Below are 19,506 nucleotides of genomic sequence, written 5' to 3' on the forward strand. Positions count from 1 at the left end.
ACACGTGACGGACCTAAGTCACGTGAATTTTAATGACGTGAAAAATGCAGACGTCGTTTTCCGGGCAATGCATCGAACAACCTCCATTTTGAGTAGAATGGTCTAGTGGTTCTATGGGCGTAACTCATTTTGTATGGAGAGGTCGTTCCTGGTCCAGAGGTATGTCCAGCAGGCATGACAGTGCCACCCCCCAAAGGAGCAGCCTCTCCCCTTTTCGAGTGGAATCGCCTTAATAAAGCTGGAGCATGAATGTTAGACAGAGGTTCCCAGGATCTATCCTCGGGACCATAACCTTTCCAATCCACCAGATAATATGGTTTCCCAGACCGTAACCTCATGTCCAGAATGTCTTGTACTTCATATTCGTCTGACCCTTTCACAGAAATAGCAACAGGCCGTATAGGCAATCTAGTAGCATCCGAGCACGGTTTGATGAGTGACACGTGGAATACAGGATGCACTCGCCACCGTTGTGGCAAAGCCAGACGGACAGCAGCCGAATTTATAACATGGAGCACTTCATATGGCCCGATGTATTTAGGCAACAATTTCTTTTTACCGGGTATCCTCAAGTTTTTTGTGGACAGCCATACCTTCATACCTGCTTTGTAGACAGGTGCAGGGATTCTATGAGCATCGGCATAGGTCTTATCTCGTTTTTTAGCTTGCTCCAATTGCTGCTTAACTTTCTTCTGTAGACTCTTAAGATCTCTAAAATTACGTCCTGCTGCAGGAGTATCCAAAGACAAACTGGAATCCAAAGGAATGGATTGTGGGTGTTGCCCATACAAAGCATAGAAAGGTGAAGTACCTATGGCACTATGATAGGAATTGTTATAGGCGAATTCTGCTGCCGGCAGAACATTGAGCCAATCTGACTGAAACTGCAGGCACAAACATCGCAGATATTGTTCCATAGTGCTATTGACTCTCTCAGTCTGTCCATCCGTTTGAGGGTGATAAGCACTAGACAATCTGTCATCAATTAGTAATGCCGAATTTAGTGCTCTCCAAAAACGTGACGCAAATTGTGAGCCCCTGTCAGTGATTATCACTGAAGGTAGACCAAAAAAACGGAATATATGCCGGATGAATAGATCAGCCAGACCAGCAGCTGTTGGTACACCAATAGAGGGGATACAAAGCGCCAATTTTGTAAAGTAGTCCACCAACACCCATATGGTATCGTAGCCTTTATTTCTTGGAAGTTCAACCACAAAATCCATTGATATCATGTCCCATGGTTTTTTGGGAACAGGTAGAGACTGGAGTAAACCCACTGGTTTGCCAGGAGTGTTCTTGCATTGACTGCATACCGAACATGTTGAAACATAATTTATAACATCTTGTGTTATAGACGGCCACCAACACCATCTTTTCAGTAACTCTAGAGTCTTCTTCTGTCCAGGATGGGCGGCAATCAAAGAATCATGACCCCAACTGAGGGCCTTGTTCTGAGTGGTACCAGTTGGTAGATAGAGTACTCCTTGTTTAAAAGGCAAACCATTGTATATCTCAATATTCAATTCCTGAATCAATTTTGGATTTAGTTTCACCCACTCCTGTAACTCGTTTTTTAGGGAAGGTTGTGCAGAACAACTACATATCACGTGATCTGCCAACAACTTAGTTTGCACCGATGATTCTTCTTTCACCTCTTCACTGATGCGAGACAAAGCATCCGACTTGACATGTTGTCTGGCAGGGCGATAAGTAATTTGAAAATCGTATTGAGCAAATAAAACATGCCATCTGGCCTGTCTAGCTGTAAGACATTTCATAGTTTTGAATGACTGAAGATTTCTATGATCCGAATACACCACCACCTGATGTTTTGCCCCAAGAAGATGATGTTGCCATTCTTGGAAAGCATCCTTGATTGCAAGTAATTCACGCTCAGTGACAGTATAGTTTTGTTCATATGGGGTAAGTTTGCGTGAGAAGAAAGCAACTGGATGCTCCTCCTTAGTTTCTGCACAAACCTGCGAGAGTACAGCTCCTGTAGCGACACTGGAGGCGTCTGCTTCAACAATAAACTGACCATCCGGATCAGGATGTTGAAGTACAGGTGCAGTGGTAAATGCTTCCTTTAACCTCTCAAAAGTAGCTTGGGCATTCTGGTTCCAACAGAATGGAATTTTAGAACTAGTTAAAGCTGTCAATGGGGCCACTGTTTTGGAGAAAGAACGAATAAATCTGCGATAAAAATTTGCAAAACCTAGAAATGACTGTAATCACTTGACATTGTGTGGAACAGGCCAGTTCAATATGGCCTTCACTTTGGAACGACTCATTCGAACACCTTGATTGGTAATGTCGTAACCCAGAAATTCCACTTCTTGTGTATGAAAGACACATTTCTCGGCTTTAACAAAAAGTTTGTTCTCTCTCAGTCTTTGTAAGACAGCTAAGACGTGTTTAACATGTTCTGGAAAAGATGATGAATATATCAAAATGTCATCCAAGTAAATCACCACAAATTGATCCATCATATCTTTAAAAATATCGTTCATGAAGAACTGAAATGTGGCGGGAGCGTTACAAAGACCAAAAGGCATCACTAAATATTCATAAAGGCCGTACCGCGTCTTAAAAGCGGTCTTCCATTCGTCTCCTTCGCGAATGCGAACCAGATTGTAAGCACCGCGTAAATCCAATTTAGAGAAATACTTGGAAGTTCCTAATTGATCTAACAGAACATTAATCAGTGGTAAAGGGTACTAATTCTTTATGGTGATGTCGTTAATAGCCCTGTAATCAATGCAAGGCCTTAGCTCTCCTTCCTTCTTTGGAACAAAGAATAAAGGAGAAGCAGCCGGCGATTGAGATGGCCGTATAAATCCCATATCAAGAGCTTTATCGATGTATTCTTTCAAGATAACATCTTCTTTGAGAGTTAAAGAATAAACTCGACATGTAGGAATTTTAGCTCCAGGAATTAATTCAATTGGACAATTATACTGCCTATGTGGAGGCAGCTGTTCTGCCTGACCTTTGTCAAACACATCAGCAAAATCTGCATATTCACTTGGTATATGTGTACCGCTCTGATGTACCACACTAATAGTGGAAATTCCCTCAATAGAGGCCAAAATATGTGATTTATTTGACACCACCTGACTGGTAAAGCAATGTTCGTTGCAAAAAACGGAAGGATATTGGATCAATCCCGTAACCCAGTCTAAGGCGGGATTATGAAGAGTCAACCAATTAAGTCCAAGTAATATTTTGTATTGAGGAGCCGCAATGACATCGAAGACTATTTCCTCCGAATGACCATTTGATAAAGTCATCTGAATAGGTACAGTCTCCTGAGTTACCATACCGGAAATCAAGACCGATCCATCCACAGTATTAACAGTTTCAGGTTTGTTCTTGTCTATAAGGGGTATAGAACATTTCTTGGCATATGTGATATCGATGTAATTATTAGTGGCTCCAGAGTCAACCATAGCCTTGGAAATCAAGTCTTGATCATCGAAACGTAAAGTCATCTCAACAGCTATCGGTGCATGCGCTGGAAATGTAATGGAGTCCGATGTAACACTCGACACAGGGACTCCTGCTACTGTCGAGTTTTGGCATTTCCCGAAGGCTTATTTGGTCTTTTAGGACATGCCGCCAATAAATGCTCAGATGAACCGCAATACATAGATAAGTTATTTTTCCTTCGGTTCTCTCTTTCAGCTCTAGACAACCGGCCTCTCACCGCACCAATTTGCATTGGTTCAGGATCATTCGAAGAAGGTGCTAGTGTATCAGAACGAACCGGTGCATGAAGGAAAGGTTTTCTCTCTCCTTTGCGGGCATTTCTTCGGGCATCAATTTGTAAAATTAAATCAAGAAATTCTGAAAAACCTGTAGGAAACACTGGGACCGTGGACAAGGCATCTTTGAGTTCTTCTGAAAGACCCTTGTAGAAAACAGCCGTCTTCTTGTCTTCCGGCCATTGGGTTTCGGCTGTTAATTGGTTAAATCATGCAATGTAAGCCAACAGAGGTTGAGTGCCTTGTTGTAAATTCAGCAACTCCAGATCTGTGGCTGGAGTAGCGTAGCGCATATCAAAGACTTTGTTCATAGCAGCCAGAAGATCATCGCAATCGTACAACAAGGGGCTATTTGATTCCAATAAAGGATTTGCCAAAGCAGCAGCTGTACCCCCCAAATGGGAAAGAACGAATGCTGCTTTAGTAGTTAGATCAGGAAATGAATTAGGCCGGCAAAGAAAATGAAGTCGGCACTGATTAACAAAAGTCCTATAGGTTTTAGGATCACCTGTGAACATTTCCGGGGGAGCCAAGGGAAACTGTGTGGGCATAACCACTTTAAGAGTTTCTTGTGATAATGATGGTGTCGTAGTCCCAGATCCAGATGCAGTGGCTACTGGAACCCGTGCTCCCTGAGGAGTGGCATGCATGGCATCTTGCATAACATCCATTCGATGCCGTAGCATGTCCTGTGCCGTAATCATTTCATTTCTCAAGTCAGTGATTAACTGAGTCAAAACAGTTAAAGGATCCGTACCCTCCATGGCTTCTGATTCTGTCATAAATCACCAATGTATCAACTGAAAAGGATACGGTAACCAAAAAAGGATACAATTTGGTAGGGCTCTTCCGGATACTATTTTCACACGACTTGATTGTAGGCAGGTCAAATTAGACCTTCCAAATGATACAACTCTCTGACTGGATGAAACAGGCAGAGAGATGGATCACTGGAAAAGGTGTGGGAATTGTGTAGGAAGTATGCCTAGGATAGATAAAGTATCATAAGAAACTGCCCCAATCGAATTACTAAGATAACACAGTATTAGCATTAATTCAGAACTGACCTTATGGCAAAAACTGAAGTAATCCACGAAAGTTCCTTGAAGAAAACCAGGAGTTGAACAAACGACAAAGAAAGGGAAGATTAGTAAGGGAGACTTATCCCGAACGGCACGAGGCTCTCGCTAGATACCGGGTTGGTGCACCACAGGATAGCGTCCAAAGTACTGTGCACAATAACCTTCCAATAGTTCATGAAATACTTCCTTTCCCACGATGAACAAAAATTAGAATTTCACCTGTTAACTGTCACAGGTACCAAAGGTTCAAAAATAGTCCAGAAAACCACGTGCAGGATAGCACGCGATAGAATACACGCAGCCAGGCCAGCCGCGCTTGAAAACAGCGTCTGCGTGTAGATATTTAGCACGCGAACAGGATACACGCAGCTCAGGACAGCCGCGCTTACAGACAGCGTCTGCGTGGAGATTTAACACGCAAACAGGATTCACGCAGCTCAGGACAGCCGCGCTTGCAGACAGTGTCCGCGTGGAGATTTGGCACGCGAACAGGATTCACGCAGCTCAGGACAGCCACGTTTGCAGATAGCTTCCGCGTGGAGACTTGGCACGCGAACAGGATTCACGCAGCTCAGAACAGCCGCGCTTGCAGACAGCGTGCGCGTGGAGACTTGGCACGTGAACAGGATTCACGCAGCTCAGGACAGCCGCGCTTGCAGACAGCGTCCGCGTGGAGATTTGGCACGCGAACAGGATTCACGCAGCTCAGGACAGCCGCGCTTGCAGACAACGTCCGTGTGAAGATTTGGCACACGAACAGGATACCCGCAGCTCTGGAATTAGCGTGTGTAGGAAACACGCTCAAAATAGGCCAAATAAGTTGCTGAAGGGAATGCGAGAACGCAGGTCCGGAGTTCAGCTACCAAAATGCCAAAATTGACTTAATCAGAAGCAGTGATTGGAGTTTCCACGCTGCTTATGTACGCACTGCCGTGATACACGTGACGGACCTAAGTCACGTGAATTTTAACAACGTGAAAAATGCAGACGTCGTTTTCCGGGCAATGCATTGAACAACCTCCATATTGAGTAGAATGGTCTAGTGGTTCTATGGGCGTAACTCATTTTGTATGGAGAGGTCGTTCCTGGTCCAGAGGTATGTCCAGCAGGTATGACAAAAACATTAATGTACCATAAATTCCTTTTGTATGCTTTATAATCTTGGACAATATTCAAATGAGGTTTAATATCGAAAGATGTATGATATTATTTGTAGTTCATGGGTTTTAATGAATACATGTTAAATTGTGTGAAATTTATGTGATGGTATTTTTGAAAGTTTGTTTCTTTCAAATTACAAACAAAACAGGGGAATTTTTCTATTTATGGCTTTAAAAAATTGTGTTAATTGGTAACAATGTGTGAATTTATGTTTTAAAAGTTTGACAATTTATTTTTTGATATTTTGTATAAACTAAAAACAACTTTTAATTAAACAAAAGTAGTTCTCGCAAAAAGAAAAGCGTTGAGTCTCTAGAGCCCAAACATTCAATTCCAAAAGCTTCAAAATCCATGCAGACTAAAGATGTGAATATTAACCCCTCCCCTGTGGCCATAATGGGTGAAGTTGTCCTAGCTCGATGCTCGTCCTCCAGCTCTGCTCTCCAGTCAGAAGGCATTCCTTCAGCATTCACAAACAGCACTGCCTGCCTCTTCCTAGAAACTGGCTTTTTATAGTTTTAGCACAGTTGTTTACCTAAAGCCTGAAGCTTTTTTGTCTATAAAAGCTTAAAGCTTGTATATGTCTATGTCTAAAAGCCTGATGCTCTTTTCTTTCTCCATGCCCATCAGTTGTAACACCATACCTGAGGTCCTGCAGGGTCGGCGCGATTTCCCAGGGACAAGCAGATGCACAAGTGATGATAGCATACAGACTCCAAAGTGGGACTGGATAGCAGCACTGGAATGAAACAGCCCCTCCACCCAGGTCCCCCAAAAGAAATGGGTTTCTATGTGCTGAACCTTCTTGTGGCAGAAGCAACCCGTCATGTAGTCTGTAATCCCTGGTTGCGAATTGCTCTGCCTACATGGAAGAGAGAGAGAGGTAAAAGCAATGAGCGTGTAACCTAAGCTCCAACCCTTGTCGTCCCCTCCTTTCCCTGGTTTCTTTCCCCTCCCATCACTGATCTTTACCTGGTGGTTTTGCAAGGTGTTTACAGCGTGGTTTGATAGGTTATTGATGAAAAGTTCTCTGGTTGTGAACAAGCGGTCCTGCTGCAATGTTAGTGCCACTCTTCATTAGCTTTGCTATATCAGCACCCTTCCATAAGCACACTGTTACTTCACACCAAGCATTTTTTAACAGACAAAGTATTCGCGTAAATGTCAAATGCACTTCTGGCAGTCAACAGGTCTCCTGCATAGTTTTACAGATAAGAAGGTAGTGCCCAAGTGTCCAAAGCACTCCAGCACACAACAGCTCTTTCAGATATTACAATGGATTCAACTTGCATGCACATGCTGCTCCGTAGCACTTATCTGATTCTTTTCTTCTTTCAGGTCCGGAAACTGTGCAGATGGCAGGGGTTCATCCTGAAGCCAGACGGTAGTCCAACGAATGAAAAACGTCCAGGAAAAAACAAGGAGGCAACGATGTAGGAAGAAAACACGCCACCTAGACCAGGTCGCTAACAGGTAAGCATTACTCACTTGAACTGCGAACATCGAGCAGGGATGTTATGGAGAATTCTCAAAATGTGCTAATTTCCCTTACCTTGTGAGACTCCCAGCAACTCTACTGGATTTCTAGGATTTGATTTTTTTTACCTGGGAAGAGTGTGAGCCTTTTTTCCCACTCTTCCATGTATTTTGATGTGTGTTTTACTTTTATGTTCTTTGTTTATGGAGTTTTAAAACAACTCCATAGGCATCATCTTTTTCTGTGTGTCACACAGCACCTTCAGTGCAGTGACACAGGGATGTCTTTCAGACTTCCCCAGGTTTAAATACCTTCTCTGGGACTGACTACTGTCTCGTAGAGCATGTAAAGTTACATTTTCTTAACTAGTCTCTTTAAATGTACATACCCAGCACACACTATCTACCAATAGAGTGCTGGAGGGGTTGCCTAGCTTCCCCATAGTCAAAACATTCATGTAACAGTCAAATGTTAACTTTTCCTACTTCAAATGGCTGGTGGCAGTGGTTTAGATCAGCTACCGTGATTTTTCCCGACCTCTAACAACGGTAGCTAAAAATCGGGTCAGCCATGTTTTTCAATATGGCGCCCCAGACCTGTCTGTAAAAAAAACCAGACTCTGGTCATCTTTTTTCGCCATTTCTTTTAAGAAAAGTCCTTCTTGTGTTTTTCTCTGCGCACCAAACTAGGTTTGGTCCCTTTGTTCTTTGGCCTTCGGCGGGCTTCATTGCTGAAGCCCTTCTCTAGCGCCTAAGTGTCTGGGGTGGACAGGATGTGAGGGAGGTGCCCGAAACTCCCTGTGCTTAGTCTCCTAGGAGACCTGAATGCACTCTGGCGTGATTGGCCGGGTGACTGTCCGACCAGGACAGACACCCTGCTGTGTGAGTGACAGCCAGGCTAGAAAGAATGGTGGAAAACTGTTTAAAAGCAGGTCTCTGGGACTTGGAAAGCTACAGCTTTTCTTCACTAACAAGGTACTGTGCAAACGCGGCCCGGAAATCTTTTCGCCCATTGCGAAAGTTGTTTGAAACTTTCTCAACTTCGAAGGCTTGTCCTTCCCTAAACATTTGTCAAACTTTTCGCCTAGCCAAATTCTTCTAATCTCTGTGGAAAAAACTTAACCGTATACTACCAGAACTGTGCTATCCAATACAAATGGCCTCATTATGACCCAGGCGTTAACCATGGTGCTACTAGTGCCATGGTTAACGCCGGTATTTTACCAACTGCGCCATGGTGGATGGCGGAATTACCGCCCCATTCCAAGGTTGGCGGGGCGGTAATTCCCCATTTACCATGGGCCCTTCCCCATTCCCATTTTTGCCTCCATAGGGCTCAATGGAAATGGGGAAGGCGGTAATTACTGTACCGCAAATTGCGGTACCGTAATTACCACCAAGGTCTGGTCCCGTACTTAATGGCTGGTAAAACCAGCCGTTCAGGTTGGGACCCGCAAAGGGACCTCGTAATTAGGCATTAAGGGTTTAACGGCGCCGACCCCTTTTACGGTGCCGTTACCCCTTAATGCCAGGGTCGTAATGAGGCCCAAAGACTCTGAACCATTGACTTTGGCTCAGGCCTATGAGATGAATTGCTGGTTGTAGTTAATTGAAACCCTTTGCCCTGCCTATGAATGTATTTGGGCTGTCTATTCTTATAACCTTGTCTGTTTACCCCTTTTTAAAGTATCTGAAGTGCCATTTTGCTCCAACTTCAGGGGAGCTAAACTTGTTCATGTACGTACCGGTTGTATATTTGTGGTTTATTAGTGTGTGATATTGAGCTGCTCTTGCTAGTGTAATGTTTTCAAACTGACTGAGTAGATACATGTATATTCTTGTACCAAGAAACCTTGAGTAAGTGTTTGTTTGAATCACTGTATTAGTTGGTCCTTTGTGTAACTTGTTCTACTGCTCACTAAACTCTTGAGATAATCTGGCTGCTCAGCCACTGCTACCACATTACTGTGTAGTACAGGCTTGTACCAAAGGTGAACTTGTGCTTACACTTGTAGTCTTAATTGTGTGTAGTGTTCTCAAAGGGTGCTGCACATGATTTTGCCTAACAACGGATTGCAGAGTGGAATGGTCTTTTATAGGCTTTGTTTCCCAAGATGATGGGTGGCTCGGCATTCTGAAAAAAAAAGGTAGTTTGATCTCTGTGCTCAGACCGCAGCATTCCAAGACAAACTAGCACACAGAGCCCCTTTGCCTCCAGGAGTGGTATGGCTTAATACATACACAATAGGGCTTCCTTTGTGAGTAAGGAGTGTACTGTGCCTCCCCTTCCTGGTGTTTTATGTTGGCTGGGGGTCAGTGTTACGGAGAACCTGTCCCTCTTTTGCTGCTCAATCCTGACATCAGTCAACAATCTCCCTCATAGGAGCCCTAGCCCAGAAGCCTGGTAGTCCATTGTAGTCTTTCAGGACTTAATTATTGTTATCAGAACATTGGATACTATTAATGAAAACAAAAAGAACTATTGAACTATTGGAACACATACTAGACCATTGGGTTGCTGCCCAGAAGCTACACTAGCCATAGTGTACTGGTTGTTCCAAAACTACTGATTAGCCTGGCACGAAGCCCAGACTTCCACAGTAAACAGTACCGCCTAAACAGGGAGACCATCACCAAACTGCTGGCCACAATCCAGGAGGACATTGGAGCAGTATCAACATCCGCACAGCTGTGGCCCCACTGGTCAAGCTGGTTCCATGCTCCTACACTACAGCACACTGCTGGGATACATGGAGAGGCACAGAGGAGAACGGACATGGATATTGGGTGAGTACAATCAGCTCCACATATGCACAGTCAAGCACCTGACAAAAGATTGGGGGTGGGGGGTTAACACTGACGCAAAGCATGGCATGGCAAGTGAATGCACTAGCAGCACCCAACAAGCACCCACACCAACAACAGGGGATAGCAAAGGGCGCATTCACATGTTGGACACACGTGGACACACACACGCTGACGTACACATACTGCAGCAATTAAAACACAGATGACCCCATGTACCATACCACACTACAGCACCCAATAGCAGGCTAGCCAGTGCCAAAGCCATGGGCCCATGTGCATCCACCTGGGTATGTTGACACGCTGCCTCTAGAATAGTAGGGTAGGACACAAACCAACCCAGCATGTCCCATGCATGAGAGCAGCACAAAGCCACCAGGGACACACCACTGAACAACCTCCACAACGACACAGGGTGCATGTGCAGGCAAAGGAATGCATGACACCATTGATAAAGGCTGCACAGACATCACACATACACATGGCACGGGTGGTTTGAACACATGCATGCACATGATGACCATTGCCCCAATACTGCGTGAGGCTTCCCCCAAGTATGACATTGTGACTATTGTCTGTGCATCACCTCTTTCAGTTGACTGCAGATGTCCCCAGCTGGTGTGACTGATGCCCCCTGTGCATGACCCATGCACACCATACGAGACCGCCTACAACCATGGCCACAGCCGGACCATGTGTGCATTGAGCGCACCTTCAGACTCCTCAAGGCATGGCGGAGCCCTAATGTACGCCCCGGACAAGGTTGGAAAAACTGTGCTAGTGTGCGCAATGCTGCATAACATTTGCCTGAGGAGGTATATGCCACTACCCCAGACACGGACATGCCACACCCAGAGGAAGATTCAGATGAACTGCATGAGGCAGGAGGCAGGAGCCAGACCAGCCACTCAAAGGGATGACGAGAGGGATGGCAGACTTGCACGGCAGGCACTAATAGACAATGGGGGTCATTCTGAGTAGGGCGGTAAGGGTTAACGGTCACCGGTAACGAGACCGGTGCCGTTAAACCCTTACAGCCCTATTCCGAGTTCCCTTTGCGGGTTGGTACTTAACGCCTGCTTTTTGCAGGCGTTAAAAAACCAACCCGCAAAGTGACCTAGGAGCTAATTACGGCACCGTAATTTACGGTGCCATAATTAGCGCCTTCCCCATTCCCATTGAGCCCTATGGGGCAAAAATGGGAATGGGGAAGGGCCCATGGTGAATGGGGAATTACCGCCCCCGCCAACCTTGGAATGGGGCGGTAATTCCACCATTCACCATAGCGGAGTCGGAAAAATAACGGCGTCAACCAAGGCGCTAATAGCGCCTTGGTTAACGCCAGGGTCGGAATGAGGCCCAATTTCTTCTAGAGCACTACCCTGACTCAAGCCACTTCCAACACTGTGAATACATTGCACATGAACACAATCAGGAATGTCCTCTCATTTATGAAGTTGAACAGTTTTAATGAATTTTTGTGCACCAACTATCCCACCTCCCACCACCAACTCCCCAGCACTCAATCACTCTTTCTCCCCCCACCACCAACTCCACGGCATGGCCACTTGGGGCAATTGGTGTCACGTCATTGACTATGTCCGTGGCCTCTGTCACGACTCACTGTTGCCGCAAGACAACACTAGGGGTCATGACATGACATGAGGAATATGGCCAGGGTATAAGTTCCTTCAAGAATGGGAAAGGGCCCACCTGGATCCAGTCCTGGTGCCTTTGGTGCCAGGCTCATAAGAAATACTCAGGTATTTCAGCACTACACTACAGTGATCCAACATGGCTGGTAGAGAGCTGAAGAAACACCCGTATGCGTTCCAGTGTTCAGGGTGTGTCTGTATAAGCCACGCCCTTCCAGCAATCCGTGCTTTGCGTTGTTCTGCTTCCAAGCAGCAGCACGCGCTCACCGATGCTCTCCATCCAAGACCCATCTGCTCCGGACCAGCTTTCCTGCAACGCCCGCTGCTACAACCGCTATCCCTTCACCTACCTGGACCAGCTTACCTTGATCAGGAACGCCCGCTGCTATGACCACAACATCTTCAGAACCCGTATCAGCTTACCTGTGTCAGCAACACCCGATACAGCGGCCACTCCATCTTGCACATGCTTACCTGAGCCAGTTCACACTGGGAAGGCGCACCGCATCCTCGCTCAGCTGCAGTCCGATCCGGAACATGACTCTGCATCTGGTGCCTGAATGACAAAATGACAAAAGAACAAGGTTGGTTGACATGGAAACTACTCGCTAACGCTCGTAACGAAAAGGCATACTTACCACATATTGGATTCACACGTGTTGGTACCGCAACAACAGTTGTTGCACATGCTGGTACCGCCGCAACAGTTGTCACACGTGTTGGTACAGCAGCAACAGCTGTCAAAGGAAAAGGAGAAAGACATTAGTAAAATAAAGACTGGCAGAGAAAAGACTCTTAAAACACAACACGTGAAAGGAACGTGGAAGGAACAAAGACAATATAATAAAGACTTATAAGAACAATAACTAATACCTGAGAGGAGTCGCAGTGCATGAAGATCCAGTGAAGTAACTGGACAAACAGCAACCCTGCTGAGTTAAGCAGGATGGAGAGCTTGCTAATACTATAAAGAAGGTAAGAAGTATCCCGAGCAACAGAATCACCTACGGGGGCACAAGGGAGGCGGCTGCAAGGTTACAACAGTGGCTTGAACTTACCAGGAACCCTCTCATTGCAGGTATACCTTCCTCTGCTAGGGGAACAATAGTAGCCGGAAATCCCAGCGCCCCCGCGGAAACAAGGTGAGCGTAACACTCTACCCCCGGGTAATCTGGAGCAAAGGTGACGCAGGGACTGACGCCTCAGTGTACTCTGCTTCGAGTCCCCTGTTGGGGTAGTGGAACTTGAAGGGATCAAGCTAGGCCTGGGAGATGTTGGCGCGCGCACCAACTCATTGCTTAGGCGGATGGCCTATGCAAGTGCTGATACGCCTTACGTCATCTCCCTGACCCTCTGGCCAAATGCCGTCAGTGTGGCCGTACTGGAAGTTAGCACTTTCCGGTTCCTTGCGTTGTCCCGCGCAATCCTGCATGTGTCCCCGTGGATACTGTTGCGTATGGCCTGCAGGTGTGCAGAGTGAGTATGCTCAATGACCTCCATCTCCCTCTGTTTCTGCTTCATGTCCCCCAACCTCTGCAGCAACATGCTGAATGTAGGTGAAGGCTGCGCTACAGATGGGGTGCGCTATAGGCGTGGGCAGTTGCCAGGGGAGCCATATGATGGTGTGTCAGTGTCTGGCTTGCGTGTATGCATGCACCGATTGTGTGGTGGGCTCTCAGGAGTCTGTCCACGCTGTTGCCGGCATGGTGGGCTCTTATGGGGTCTGCCCACGCTGTTGCCGGCGGGGTGAGCTCTCGGGTGTAGTGAGAGGCGGCCGCCAGAGACTGCAGCCAGGGTTTGGTGGCACTTTGCATGTGTTGTGACCAGGATGCTGTCTCCCTGTGTTTCCACGGTCATTCCGCTAGGGTACGTGACCTCTGTGGCGGAGCCCATAGCTGCAGGAGTGGGTACAGCTGGGTTTACTGTTCTCCTGGTGGACTGTGGGTGGGAGGTGGGCCGGGTGCTGCTGTGATTCATTGTGTCATGGCAGGACATGCGCCTTTGCGTGGCCTGTCCGCCTCTTTGTGGGGTGATGTTGTTGGTGGTGGTGGTAGTATTGGCGGTTCCTGAGTGCCGAGACGTCCCACTCCCAGATGGGCCTGCCAACTCATCATCCTAAAATGCCTCTGGCATTGCTTGAGTGCCTGTCGGGAACATAGGAGATGTCGTCAGATTTCATTCCCCACGTGTTTTGGCATGCAAGACATTTATATATCTCTGAAAGACACAGGGGACCCTCCCCTCTGGGCTAGGGTATTAGTATTACTAATTAGCTCAGAAAAGAAGTCCAGAGGATACCATTTTTTAAACAAGATATCAAAAGAAGTTTAATATGCCTGATAAATTATTTCAAAATATGAATTAATCATGATTTAATCCGCACTACAGACATTGTTTACATAGCAGGAAAATTAAGAATATGCCCTTCAATACAATTCATCCAAATGGCAATCAATCATATACTCATTCGCCCACACACAACCGTCATACATCCATAGACAAATACCAAACAAGAATATATATATATATATATATATATATATGATAAAACCTGTAAAAAGTCATGGCTAGCAGTTGTTTTGTTTTTGAATTTTTAAAGTGCAATTAATGTACATGACCACTGTAATTGAAAAAGTGATCTGATTTTAGGGTGGGTCAGGTAGATGTCCAACACGACCGCATCCCCGATTTCTCTGGGACATTAATTACATGGTGCTGATTAGGACCCCCAGACAATTGGGCTGATGGGCATGGTTGGTCAGGGGTGTTCACAATGATGGGGACAGATGTGGATATGGGTGTTTGTCACATGGGCAATTGGCTGTTGCCCTTTGTGTGGGAATGGCAAGGGGGTCCGTGCTGGGCAGCTGTTGTCTGGCACGCATGCTTCTGGTCCACATTCATGCAGGCCCCCCTCACAGGTGCCACTCAAATAGGGGGCAGGGGGTTGGCTTGCTCAGTGGGTATGTACTGCATGGCACTTTGATGGGTCCCTTTGTTCCCCTCCCCACTTCTCAGACTTTCATGGCTGTTGTGGTAGTTGGTGGATGTGGTATCCACTCACTGCACAAAAAATGGGGCGAGTACCAACTGTGATGTTATTTAGTGAAAAACCAAAACAAAGTCTGTTATCCAAAACCAGGCAACAACCTTTTTTTTGGAAAAATGACTGTGGTTGACGGCAGGGTTATTTTTCAAGAGAATTAACAACTGCTGCATGTTTCACCGCCAGCAATAAACAAGGCTGCGGAGGAGGACAGAAAAGGATAGAGTTGCATTCTGAATATCCCTTCCTCCTATACTAATCTGTCCCTATGTAGCACTGGTGTATCGCCTACAAACAGGGGACAGAATAAGAAGAAAAACGATTTACTTCTAGTTGTTTGTAAAGCATTCAGCCTTGTTTTAATCATGCCCTTCAACCACTCTCTTCCACTATGTGTCTGTATTGGAAGAGACAAATAGCCAAGTAAGAAAGTAAAAAGTCGTTGCTTCAGTGATTGAGTATACAAACATCCGACTTTTCTGCCTCTCCAGGTCGGAGGGCCGTTTCTCTAATGGGAAATAGCTGCTTAAGTGTGAGTGGGCTAGTTCCCATTAGACGAGGGGACCTCTTGATCTCCTGTTGATCATCAACTTGTGCAGAATGTACTCTTTCTGATAATGTTCAAAACAACACTTTATAGCCAACCCTCACAGTGCTGTAACAAACTCCTCAGTGATCTCACAATATTTCTGTGGTCTGTTGGCAAATTAATAACAAGCAAAAATGTTATTCCCCTTCACCTCGTAAAGCTTGTCCATCTTGGCTATGCATATATAAAACTGGTTGCCCATCTTGATGCATTCAGCTAGTTTTAAGAAATTGTTGTCCAGCCCGACCTCGACAATGAAACAGTGCCTCTTTCTTTTACTCAAATAATTAGGACCATATACTGCCAACATATACTTCTGGAATCTTTCTTTCCATTTAATAACCTAGGAATAACCCAGTGCCTGGTATATTTGCCATAATCTTTAAATTAGTTTCTGTTGCTTCCCTATTTTCGTGCTCTTGTTATTTGTCACCTTGTTCACAGGGACACAGCCAGTTGTGCTACGGCATTCTCCCTTCTTTATGTGTGCAAGTAATTCTTTCAGTCACTACACTGCATGTGGGACGGGCACAGCACGGAGCACAGGGCCCGCAGTGAAGGCCTTCAGCTTGTTACATAGCTAAGCAACAGACATGTCAACTCCTTATCATGTCTAAAATTGCCAGGTAACAACTTGCAACACCGGACAATGCATCCTTGGATCACGTGTTCTGTTGTGTGCATGCACGGCTATGCTGCTAAGGTGCTTCATGTGTCTCATAGGCTCACGCACAGGCCAGATAGTCCCCAATACATGCCTGAAGAGTGAGCCACTATTCGACTGTGCAACTAACCCTGTACCTGCTCAGCCAGGGAAGCCACAATCTATGGAAAGTGCAGGCTCTATCATTGCTGGAACTCATCACCAGTTAAGGAAGTGAACCAGAACACAGCCAGTATGTGTGACTTAATTTCTTTTAAGTTCATCTTTATACTATAACAACTCTCTCTGTCCTCACCTTTACACCAACCACCGTAGAACTTGCCTTGCATTCTCTACTAGTGTTCTCTGTTCGCATTCCACACCCATAACATTCCCCCTGCTGACATTCCTAACACCGTAAGGAGTCCCCCTTTCTTCTAGAGGACTTAATCCCATGGCCACTTTCCGTATTCTAATAATACTCAACTAGTGTTGTATTGCCAAGTGTGAATAGTTCAGTTAGTCCCCCTCTAGTGCTCTATATGAGCATGGGTTGACCCTCCTAGGATTGATGACGCATTGGCCCTATTAGCCATGAAGATTTGTTTGCTCTCCTTGCCAGAAAGACCATTTGTCTGTCCTGGGCTTGAAGACTGAGATAGGCCCTTCCAGGGGCCAGAAACTGATGATGTGATGCATTCACAGGGCCAGAAACCGAAGAGAGGCCCACTCAGCTTGGTGTTGAGAGTTAAGTTGGTTTACCCAGGGTACTGCACTCGTCCTAGTCTTTCCACTACCCCTCTCTACTTTTGATGGGCTAGTTATTAGGTTAAGATGTACAACCAGGCACCAGCTAGCATACTTCTTAATGGACACAGGCCTTCTTCCACAGCATTTACCTTATTTTCATGGTCCACCTTCTGCACTTCTTCCTTCCTCCACCTTCCTTTTCTTCCTCAGTACCTCTCCCAAAATGTTCCTCTATTGGTGGCCCTCATCTTCCTACACCAATTTTGTCTGTACCTTTTAAACTGTTCTCCAAGTAATGTCCTCCTTTCTCTTGTGTCTCACCTTCCATCTCTCCTTTTCCCCCTTGCTAGTTTCCCCCCTTCACACTGCCCTCCCCTTTCCCCTCATTTGACCCATCTTCACCATCCTCTCCCGTCCACCTCAAATCTTACTCTCCTTCCACCCCCTTCGCCTTCCTTCTTCCTCTTTTACTCTGCTCTTTACTGCAACACTTGTGCCCCCACCACTTCCCTCCAGAGCCACACCAAAATGCCCTATCCCACAATCCCAACCCATACCTAGATGACCCATGCCACCCTCCAGACCCACTGTGCCCCATCTCTCCCTCCGGAAACACACCCAGGTGCCCAGTCCCTACCCCCAGACCCACACCAATGTGCTCCATCCCTCCCATCAAACCCATACCAATGTGCCCCACCCCCTCCCTCTAGAGCCACACCAAGATGCCCCATGCCACCCTCCCAACCCACACCTAGATGACCCATGCCACCCTCCAGACCCACTGAGCCCCATCTCTCCCTCCAGAAACACACCTATGTACCCCATCCCTCCCCCTAAACCGACAGCAATGTGTCACATCCCTCCCATCAAACCCACATGAATGTGCCCCCACTACCTCCCCCCAGAGCCACACCAAGATACCCCATCCTACCCTCCCAACCCACACCTAGATGGCCCATGCCACCCTCCAGACCCACTGTGCCTCATCTCTCCCTCCGGAAACACACCCAGGTGCCCAGTCCCTACCCCCAGACCCACACCAATGTGCTCCATCCCTCCCATCAAACCCATACCAATGTGCCCCACCCCCTCCCTCTAGAGCCACACCAAGATGCCCCATGCTACCCTCCCAACCCACACCTAGATGGCCCATACCACCCTCCAGACCCACTGAGCCCCATCTCTCCCTCCAGAAACACACCTATGTACCCCATCCCTCCCCCTAAACCGACACCAATGTGTCACATCCCTCCCATCAAACCCACATGAATGTGCCCCCACTACCTCCCTCCAGAGCCACACCTAGATGCCCCATCCTACTCTCCCAACCCACTCCTAGATGGCCCATACCACCCTCCAGAACCACACGCATATCCCCCCATCTCTCCCCAGACCCACACCAATGTACCCCAACCCTCCCTGCAAACCCATAGCACTGTCCCTATCCCCCCCAGATCCACACCACTATGTTTCTATCCCTCACTCCAGAACCACACCAATGTGCCCCATCCCACCAGACCTACACCAGCGTGCCCTGTCCAACCATTCAGGCCCCACCAAGATGCCCCATCCCTCCCTCTAGTCTAGACCAATATCATAATGCCCCACTAACTTAACCTCCCCTCTTTCAGAGCCGCCAGAGCGCCCACTCCGGTGGTGATAGTGCGCGGTACAAATGTCCTTTAACATTAACATTAACATCCTCCCTCCATAGCAAGATGCCCCTTTCCCTTGCAACAGATGCTCAGCCCCAGTCGACCCCTCTAAAACCACCCATCCAAACCACACCCTCATGAAAGATTAAATTACTCTATTAGTCCCCTTTGATCAGTTAAACACAATCATCCACTCCCTGTTTCCTTTCCTGTTCTCCTCAATACCTTTCATGATGAATAGCTGAACGTTATTTTTAAAATAAATGTAATTTCCCGCTTCCCTATGGAAATCTGGTGGTTTGCAGGAACGTTCACGGTATCTCGGAAGAAAATGCTAATTGTATTCGCAGCCAAGAGCACACGGATTGCAGCTGCTCCTGCCCTGCAGCCTGAGCCTTGCCCAGACAAGACGAAGTCTGACGCTCCAGGATCTCATAGAAATGTTCCCGGTATTCAAAATAAAATGCCCGCTACAAGCCAAAGGCATTCAGTGCACCTGCACCGGCAGCCGCAGCCTTCCCGCTTCCCGAATCCCGCGGCATCCCGAGCAAGAAAGTGCCCCGGAACCGCTTCTTTCTTTCTTTCTTTAAATTATCGAAAGCGTGGGTGGACCCACGCTGGTGCTTCCCCATCCTAATGGATGATGTGCACCTAACCCATCAATCATTATTTAACTTACATAAACTCACAGTTCCTCCCACCTCCCCGTCAGCCTCACAAAATCCAACAACACACTGCTCTTCTTCCTGCCACTCACCCCGTCACCTCCCAACAAAGCCTTCCCACTCAACTCAGCCACACCCAGTGCAGACATCCGAACTCTCATCAATTCTCTTTCTGCAACATGTCTCTCACATCTAAGTAGAAAATGTCCCAC

The 19,506-nt window shown here is 46.7% G+C and overlaps 1 protein-coding gene across 2 annotated transcripts in view; it reads left to right on the forward strand.

The window, feature by feature from the left end:
* LOC138498503 (zinc finger protein 432-like) overlaps window positions 1-19,506 on the forward strand; it is a 103,889-nt gene that overhangs the window by 14,377 nt on the left and 70,006 nt on the right. For both annotated transcript variants that reach the window (XM_069622271.1, XM_069622270.1), the window contains exon 3: window positions 7,349-7,483. The gene's annotated coding sequence lies outside the window, so the exon portion shown is untranslated. The remainder of the gene's footprint in view (window positions 1-7,348; window positions 7,484-19,506) is intronic.

Source organism: Ambystoma mexicanum, chromosome 5q (assembly GCF_040938575.1).
Source record: "Ambystoma mexicanum isolate Mex_15411 chromosome 5q, UKY_AmexF1_1, whole genome shotgun sequence".
Taxonomy (NCBI): domain Eukaryota; kingdom Metazoa; phylum Chordata; class Amphibia; order Caudata; family Ambystomatidae; genus Ambystoma; species Ambystoma mexicanum.